This window comes from Mercenaria mercenaria, chromosome 6 (genome assembly GCF_021730395.1).
Source record: "Mercenaria mercenaria strain notata chromosome 6, MADL_Memer_1, whole genome shotgun sequence".
Taxonomy (NCBI): Eukaryota; Metazoa; Mollusca; class Bivalvia; order Venerida; family Veneridae; genus Mercenaria; species Mercenaria mercenaria.
Genome location: NC_069366.1, coordinates 73481164 through 73491401, shown reverse-complemented (window position 1 = coordinate 73491401; position 10238 = coordinate 73481164). Strand labels below are relative to the sequence as shown.

Below are 10238 nucleotides of genomic sequence, written 5' to 3'. Positions count from 1 at the left end.
GAATAATGATGATGATCTAATTTTTAGTACAATTATCAATACTGTAAATATAGCAGCTGAGGACTATGACACTGATCAGTTAATATCTATGTATAAGAAAAAAATTAAAATTTATTTAACACAAGGGACAATGTTTGACATTCATCCTTATAACGATTGTAATTTTTATGAACTATTGTTTTCTTAACAACAAGTTTTTTAACTCCTTTACATTTTTTAATATTAACTTCGTTTTCTAATAAATATGAATACATTTTAGTTCTTAATCCAACAAATTCAACAATGGGAATGCCGGCAGCTTCATCTTTAAATTTTCCAATTACTTTTTTATTATTGTCGAAATAAAATTTTGAGTTGTTATCTATTATTATCTTTTATTCTATGAATACCAAACAAATTCTTGTTAAACATCGTTGAACTAACAAATGAAGGTTTGGCTATATATTTTAATAAAAGGTTTTCATCATGAGTTAATTTAATATTAATCCTCTTGCGTAAATTCTCCATCGTCTTACCGAATACAGAGTTGTTCATTAACTTAAAAAAGTCCTTTTCAAATGAATTTTTTGCTTAAGATCTTTTTTGAGTATTAAAATCAATATATTTTTTTAACCAAGGACTTTCGTCAAAAGTTAATATTTTGTGTATTTTTGTTACTTTTAACCCTAATTGTGTATATAGTTCAAGATTTTTATAATGAACTACATAATTTTGTTTTTTCATTAAAGTTGGAACTAATTTTTTTACATTACTTTTTCCTATTTCAAATTTTGTTTTAATATTTTTACTATAATTGGAAAGCCATTCATCTGGTATTTCAATTTTTTCAGGAGCTAAAGGATAATCGTTGTGGGTTTTATGTAATTCTTTTGGATATTCAAGATCACATTCAATTATAAAGTTAGTTTTAACTTTTGCAATTAATTTCTTGAATTGTTTTTCAGATATAAATTTAAAGTTTCCAGAGGGTAAAGGTTGACACATAGCCCAACCGTAAAGGTTATTGGCGTCGAGGTACATAATGTATTTGCTGTCAAGTTTAGGATCATAATCTTTCATATATTTATTGTTTGCTTTACTGTATCTGTTTGAAATATAACTTATTCCTCCTCTCAGTCCCTTTTCAATAAAAAGATACATATCAATATCAGTTATTAAATCTAACTTAATTCCAGTCATTTTTAACATTGCATCCCAAGCTAAACCAGGGCTACTAAAATAATGACAAGGATCTAATTTGTAGTACTCCAAACATAATTTTCTAAAAGGACCATGTATGATAAGGAGTGTTTTGGGCCCCCAATTCAATTTTGTTTTTAAATGCATCATTAGACAATAAAATATGTCTGTTTTCTTTATTTAGTTGCCAAATATCTAATATCTATTTTTGAAAAATACTGATTTATATATACATGCGTCCAATTGTGTGAATATTTGCTTTATAAGGGGGTATGCTTTAAAAAAGTGTCATATTGAAGTTATTACTTAACTTAAATTAGAAATTTACTTGATCATTCATTGCTAATATAGTGTGAAATCTATTTTGACATTTAATATCCATTATAATACTTGGATAAGAAAAGAAATATAAAGGGAGATAACTCTTCTTCACTCAAAACAACGGGAAATTAAGGTAAAAATTAACTAAAATGCATATTTTTTTCAAATTTCCACTATAAAGACACATCATGAAATGTTAATTGTTTTATATCTATTTTATCTTATTTTGTAAGTTCAGAAATTGTCATGGTTACAAATCTAATGACTTGTTACTATGGTTACAGATTGATTTCATGTGCATTTTTTAACAAGGCATCCATTATTTCTCCTCAATTACTCAAGTTTGGTTTGAGATATTAAAAAAAAAGAAAGTCTATAGGTTAACTATAGTAAAACAAATGTGTTGGTGTCATATGGAGTCTGTGGTGTTAAAATAAAGAAAAGAGGACTATAAAGATCCAAGATTGCTCACCTGAATTACACTGCTTGCTTGAACAATTTTGGTAGATGGCCATGCAAGGAAAATATTTGTCAAATTATTTTGAAATAGGGCATGTCTGTTCTGAGAAGATGATTATAAAAGTTTCCACTAAATAAATATGGAGAGGTATGGTGTAGAGGATAACATATGATAGAGACAATATAATTTTTTTTAAAAACTTGACGGGGTGGTTTTTAGCTCGACTTTTCGAAGAAAAAGTAGAGCTATTGCACTCTCCCCGGCGTCGGCGTCACCGTTGGTTAATTTTTTTGATTAAGACAAATACATGTATCTCTGTTACTATCAAAGCTTTTGAGTTGGAACTTTAAATACTTATTTACAATTAAAGTCTAAACCAGGAGAAACAATCCCCATTACTCTGATCTGATTTGAATTTTGACAGAATTATGCCCCTTTTTTACTTACAAGTTTTGGTTCAAGTTTTTGATAAAGTCAAATATCTCTATTACTATTAATGCTTTTGATTTGATACTTGAAACTGTTTCGGACGGACCACTGAAAACGGATGACAGACAATGCGTGATCACAAAAGTTCACCAAGAGCCTTTGGCTAAGGTGAGCTAAGAAAGAGCCAAAATTCATGAAATACTGGTGCAAAAGTGATGTACCTTGTGTCATATGATGTGGGTGATGATGTGAAACAACTACTTTAAGTTTGAATCAAATCTATTTAATAACAAGTGCAATAGAGTGAAATGCACCAAACATTCACCCGAGTGTCTAAGTAAAAAAGGCAGATAATTCATGAAATCCTGGTACAAGAGTTATGGTCCTAGTATCATATGAAGTGAGTGATGTTATGGAACAACTATTTTAAGTTTGAATCAAAATCTCTTTGTAATAACAGAGATACAGTGAAAATGCATCGAAATGAACCTTAAATTCTAAGTAAAAGGGAAACATAATTCATGAAATATTGCTGCTAGAATTATGAACCTTGAGTCATATCATGTGGGTGATGATGTGGAACAACATTTTAAGTTTGAATCAAATCCATTTAGAAACAAGGCAGTCTGAAAGACAGCTAAATCCCCCGCCACTGCTATGGATAGTGAAAGGGTAAACCTTTTACCTTAAGCAGTGACCTTGACCTTGAACTGACATAGCTGACTCATAAATTCTGCACAACGTCTTGATGAGGTGATCATTTGACCCAAGTTTGATGAAAATCCTTCAAGGGGTTAAGGAGATATAGAGTGGACAGGCTCAAACCTTTGACCCTCAGTTGTGACCTTGACCTTGAGTCGGCAAGGCTGACTCATAGATGAGGTGATCATTTGACCCAAGTTTTATAGAATTCCTTCAACGGCTTTAGCAGATATAGAGCGGACACAAAATGGAAGGCTCAAACCTTTGACCTTGAATTGTGACCTTTACGTTGAGCTGACAAGGCAGACTCGTGAGTTAGCACATCGTCTTGATGAGGTGATCATTTGACCCAAGTTTTATAGAATTCCTTCAAGGGTTTTAGGAGATATAGAGCAGACACAAAATGGAAGGCTCAAACCTTTGACCTTGAATTGACAAGGCAGACTCGTGAGTTCTGCACATTGTCTTGATGAGGTGATCATTTGACCCAAGTTTCATGAAAATCCTTCAAGGGGTTTAGGAGATATGGAGCGGACACAAAAGTGTTACGGAAGGACAGACGAAGACCATTCCTATAACAACCCCCCCACCCCACCAACCACCACTTGTGGCGGGGGATTAATAAGAGACAGAATAGAAGTGCATCAAAACTTCAAACTGAAATTCTAAGTAAAAGGGGAGATAATTCATGAAATATTGGTGATGGAGTTATGATCCTTGTGTCATATGATGTGGGTAAAGATGACGAATAACTATTTAAAGTTTGAAACAAAGTCTTCGAGTAATTACTGAGATAAAGAGAAAGTTCATCAAAACTTTAACCAAGGTGACGCAGAAAGACGCCGAGGCCAAGTAGGACAGCTCTCCATACTTCGTATATCTGAGCTAACAAACTTAAATGTTTCCGTGTAACATTGACCTTTGAATCACTGCATCAAATCTTGCATGCAACAAGTTGGCTGAATAATACTGATACATGTAATAGAGTATCAGTCCAGAAAGAAAAGAATTATGTACAGTCCTCAATGAATTGCACTCTTTGGACCTTCAAATGTCACCATGTTTTTGGAAAAAGAGTAGTTGAAATCGTGCAAGCAGTCCATCACCTTGTTAAAAGTTTTCTTTGCAAGAATAACTGAAACTGATGCTATATTGTATTTCAAATGTAATTTCTGGACAAAGATCTGACAGACTGTAGTAGCCGACAGATGGAATAGCAGAATCCTGTATGTATAAAGACAACTCACTTTCAAATGTAAGGGGTCTAATAACAACACATGTAACTAATACCAGTAAAATATCAGTCCTGTAATTATTTCAAAATAGCTTATAATGATGAGTACTTGACACACTGTAAAGGGTTATTAGATAATAGATTCTATCAATGATAAGTAATGTAACAAAACTGACGAAGTTTGATAAATCAACTAATATATCATACAACAGATGGTTGTTTGTTTATTCTGTTGAGTTCAACATTATTTTAGTTAGGTATGAAAGTCTGTATTTACACATCCTATTTATATTTTAGAGCATTGTCAATAACTTGTGTGATGAATTAAAAACAAATCACTCCTTGACATACTAAATCAAATCCTTGAAATTAAAATCCTATTTTCCACAGTTTTCACACACTGTTGACACAAAAACATTCAATTCTAAATCCTGAATCGACTTTGTTTGGTTTCATTCCTGTTGTAGTTTACTTGGGTATGTCTTTGGGGACTAGTTATAAGAAATAAGATAAAGCAAGTTCTTTCTTTGTGGTATGAGTTCCACCATGAAAATAAGCCATTCTCATAGTCTCAAACAATGTGTAGTTTCTGTAGCCTGAAAGTGTTTGTCTCCATATATTATCCATTTCTGTAACACCAATTCATTCCTGAAATAAGGAGTGAAAACATAAACTGAAGTGTACATTATCATTTAAATAGTTATTTAATTAAAACAGTTAATTGCAGAAGAAAAAAAATATACTGTTACAAGAAAAAGTTGTAAGTATATTTTTTTTTTTACTCTGCACCACCTTACACTGGTTCCATTGAAGTGTATATATATATATATCATTCAGTAAAAGCAAAAATAAGAGTGTCATTGACCCTAAAGTTCTCACCTATGTTCAAAGCTTCAAGTGGGTTTGTGTAATGGTACCAGTACAGATTTGGGCTTCTTCTATGTTAGCCTATATTGTACAATTTATCTGACCTGTCAAAACATGTTCCCGGCTTTCATTATGTTCTGTTCATGCCTTAACATGGGTATGGCCTTTTTGGCCTTAAGGCAATAATCTGGAGAATTATGGTAGACAGTCAAACCCTTATATCACATGCCGAATATCAAAGCTGTAGAGATAAAGAATTCAAAATCAGACTGGCAGTTTCTGTGATGAAGTATTTTTTTCTTTTTGGCTGCAATGGAAACCAGAACTCTACATGGATAACTTAGATTTGAAGTGCAATAAGCCCCCTTAACTAGAGGCCCACAGGAAACATGTCGGGCCCACCTTTTGACCTCTGTGACCTTGACCTTTGAGATAGGAACCTTGGGTTTGCAAATGTGCTCTGTCTTATCGAGATTAACATTTATGCCAAATATAAACATGATTACTTCATGCATGTCAAAGTTATGGCCGAGAGATTCAAATCTAGACAGACGGACAGACACACATACACAGCACAGCCATTTGTGCTTGACAAAAATATATGTAAAGTAATTTAAAATATTGTCATAAAAATCTTACTGTTTAATGAAGGTTGTAACGCTGACTGCAGTATCTTTATTTGCTCAACATCATTATACAATGTAGCATACAGGTTGCTGAAAACAAAAAGTTAATATGCATGTTTTTTCTGAGAAATGAATATACAGCTCAGTAAACTGCTTTTAAATTTCAAGGTATTTAAGTAACTTTTCAATTTTTCACCTTTTTTATGTAACAGGTTATTAAATAAATTTGCTCCCTTCAGCTGAAATATGTTAGAATAACTATAAGGTGCTTTTGTCACAAAAACATATGTCTCCCAGCTATGTATACCTTAAACTCTGTCAGCCGTTTTATGCAGTGAGGCGGAACGTGTTCGCCATATGCAAAACTATACTTGGTTTTGATCTCTGATTCAGTCCTGTGAAGTTTCTTCGAAATCCAGCCAGCAGTTTGACCTAAGAAAGCCGGCCAAGCTTAATCAGGATAGACGGACGGAAAGACAGACGGCAAAGGCAGAAACAGTATATCTCCGCCATGTGACACAATCATTTTTAATGTATGCTTCATTAACTTGTAAATGAAAAGAGCTATATGATCAAATGACGTATAACGTTAATTAAAGGAATGTTCAATATTTAAGTTTTCAACCGGTTCTTGCGGATTAATCAGAAAGAGAATTTATGATACCCTTTGAAACGAAATTCATAACTCACACAATTCAATGTGAAGATCAATTAAGCAGATCATGAGAAGAAGTTGTTTAGTTTCTTTTCTACTTTAGCTCTGGCAGCTCTTGAATGCAATCAAGCTTTCTCACAATGTCTGGTCCTCTGAAAAAGAAATATTTATATCATGAATAAATTTGGAAACATAATATCTACTGATGAACTTTCTGCCCTGAAAAATCTTCGAAATGATGATAGTATAATCCTTAAGAAATCTGACAAAGGCTCGGTTATTGTGGTAATGAACAGAACTGATTATATTGCTGAAGTCAACAGACAGCTGAATAATACTGCTTACTACAAAAAACTTGATCATAACCCTGTTGAACAGTTTTCAAAAGATGTTACTGTTGTTTTAGATGTTATTTGTAGGAATGTTAATGGTGATTCTAATGATACTTTAGTTGTACCTAGTGATGCCAGAACGCCACAGTTTTACATCTTGCCCAAAATTCATAAAGATATTAACTCAGAACTACCACTTGGTTACCCGGGACGGCCAATTGTATCTGGGTATAACTCTGTTACTGAAGGCATATCTGAATACATTGATAATATCTTGAAGCCACACATGGAAGCCCTACCCTCATATGTTAAAGACTCTACTGACTTCATTAAAAAGCTAGGGTCTATGCCTAATATCTCCCCTAATGCATTTTTGGTTACTATGGATGTTTCATCCTTATACACTAATATTCCGCATGATGACGGGATAGAGGCTTGCCGGGAATATTTGGACAAAGCTCATTCATACTTGTCACATCAGTCAGTCAATGATATTTGCCAGCTTATTGAACTAGTCTTGACTAAAAACCATTTTCAGTTCAATAATGAAAATTATGTTCAAATTTTAGGTACTGCTATGGGTACACGTATGGCTCCTACTTATGCTTCACTTTTTATGGTAAACTGGAAAGCGATTTCCTAGCTAATACTACTGTTAAGCCATCGCTTTGGTTACGTTTCCTCGATGACATTTTTTTTATATGGGAACACAGTGAAGCAGACCTACTTAAATTTATTGACAGTTTAAACAATGTCGATCCCAATATAAAATTCACCCACAGTTATTCAAGAGATACAGCTACATTTCTTGATGTTAATATTGGTAGAACAGGAGATGGTAATTTTGATTTTTCTGTAATGAAAAAGCAACCAATACACATCAATACATTGAATTTTCATCCTGTCACCCTCTTTCATGCAAGAAAGGGATCCCGTATAGCCAAGCTAAGCGATACAGGCGTCTCACTTCTAATGATGATTTGTTCACAAATGAATTGGAGAAATTGCGAACGTATTTCCAAAATCGTAATTATCCAAGTCATATCCTTGATGATGCTTTAGATAAAGCATCAGCATTGTCAACCGAAGAAGCCATGACCAATCACAGGCAGAACACAGATGATATTATTCCCTTTGTTTGCGTATACAACCCATCCCTACCAAACATTGGTCAGATCCTTAATAAATATTGGGGGCTTTTTGAACTATCTGAGAAAAGCAGTGTACGCAACCTGGTTAAATGCAAACCAATTATTGCTTACAAGCGACCTACAAATCTTAGTGATATCTTGGTTCACAGTAGCCTGATGTCTTCGGATGTAAATGGTGTGTTCTTAAATGTAATAGAACACGGTGTTCTCATTGCGCTAATATCACTGAATCTGTACAGTTTACAAGCTCTCAAACTTTAAAAACTTACGATGTTAAACAAAATCTTAACTGCATGTCTGAAAATTTTATCTATTTAATCACATGCAAAAAGTGTAAGTTACAATATGTGGGACAAACACATCAGAAATGTTCTCAAAGAATGAACAGCCATAAATTTGATATCAGACATTTTCCTGATACTCCTACAAATGTATCTGAACATTTCAATTCTGAAAATCACTCTGTTAGTGATTTTTCTTTCATGCCAATCGACTTGGTTAAAAATGACTGGTTTAGGCTCTTGAAAGAGACTCGTTGGATTCATACATTGAATACAGCCTGGCCTCATGGCATGAATGCTAAAATATTATTTTAGTCTTTCATTTTTTCACACAGATTCTTCCTAATGTATTTTTGCATATAAGTTAGTTTTCCTTGCCTGCATTAATATTATTTTTGCTTTGCAATTTTTGCAGGGAATAAGTATCTATTTTTGATCCTATACTATATGTGAATATTACGCCAAAATGGGTAACGTCTTTTGACGTCGTCATTGACGTCGTACTTTCCTGTGACGTCATACTATTTTGTTATTATACTCTGATGAAGTCCAATGGACGAAACATGTTAGTTTTGAAGTAAAAAGTATATTTCTGGAGTTAGTTCTTCGCTTTATCTATTTCTTGAAACATAATACTATGCATTCTTTCTGTAACATCCGAGAAGATATTACACTGAACTCTCCCTAGGAAATATGTACCTACACACCGATTTGTGGGAAGCTACATCTCCAACTGCTGGAATGTATTCTACAAGAAATGTGATGGTTTTTATGTCTTCGACAATTTTTCATATCGAAACTGAGAGTAAGCATTAAATTTTAAGGTAGCAGACCACTACTGACCAGCATTTCAAATAGGAACTATTCAACTCCCTGTTTTCTTTCTACATTTTTTATTTATTGTTGTCAATTAATGACTGTGGAATTTTCTTGAAAACCATGTGTACCAGGAAGAAGAGACGTTACCTAAAGATACATATAAAATGTCTTAAATGTTTATAGATTATATGTCATGAAACAATGAAAGATTTTAAGTCATGATCTTTAACCTGTAATACAGTGTATAGTATTCTGAAACTGGGTTTTATGGATAATCCAGACAACAAATTCATAAAAATATTTCTAGCGAATGTATACACTCACACAATTTGGTAAGGTGAAGTTTCTGTGGTTCAAGAAAAAGTTGTTGAAATACTTTTTCAGGATTTCATGATACACAATCTGGCAGCTCCAAAGTAATCAGACTATCTCCCCAATAACTTGTTCACTGAAAAGAATTTATACTTATCTATTAAAGTATTGTGAAAGTGTAACGAAATAATAATATGAGCCACGCCACGAAAAAACCCAACATAGTGCATTTGCAACCAGCATGGATCCAGACCAGCCTGCGCATCTGTGCAGTCTGGTCAGGATCCATACTGTTCGCTTTCAAAGCCTATTGCAATTAGAGAAACCGTTAGCGAACAGCATGGATCCTAACCAGACTGCACATAAGCTGGTAGCAAAGCCACTATGTTGGTTTTCTCATGGCATGGCTCATATTTTGCCAGGGATCATATCTAATGACATTTTATATAAAAAAAAACAAAAACAAATTTGTACTTTTGTGCTCATGTCATAAGCATGCTTAAAGCGGATCTTATCAAAATTCTAATTATTTTCTGTGAATCAAATTTTCAAACACAATTAACTCTTAATCGTTACATTACAAAATGTATCATTCAATCTTATATTGGACAAAATTAGTAAAACAACATCAAAAACATAACTGGAACCCTTTTAAACAATGACAATTACAATTTCATAAAAAGCTCTTTTCCTAACATAAAATATCAATCACATGTAACCAGATGATGAAAAAAAAAACACTTAAGGATGTGCTAGATACATCTGGTTACCTCACAGCTAGAACTCTGGCTAGGCATTGGTTACAAGACAGCTAGACATTTCCATATTCTAACATGACATGGTTTACTTAATAATGTCCTGTCGAAAAAC

At 33.3% G+C, this 10238-nt stretch overlaps 1 long non-coding RNA gene across 1 annotated transcript; it reads right to left on the bottom strand.

The window, feature by feature from the left end:
- Positions 1–4384: 4384 nt before the first annotated feature.
- Positions 4385–9509, bottom strand: LOC123548621 (uncharacterized). The gene is made up of 4 exons (XR_008371435.1): positions 9381–9509; positions 6509–6625; positions 5832–5908; positions 4385–4973 (listed from the first exon to the last, which is right to left on the bottom strand). It is a non-coding gene; the product is annotated as an uncharacterized LOC123548621 (long non-coding RNA).
- Between the last annotated feature and the right edge of the window lie 729 nt (positions 9510–10238).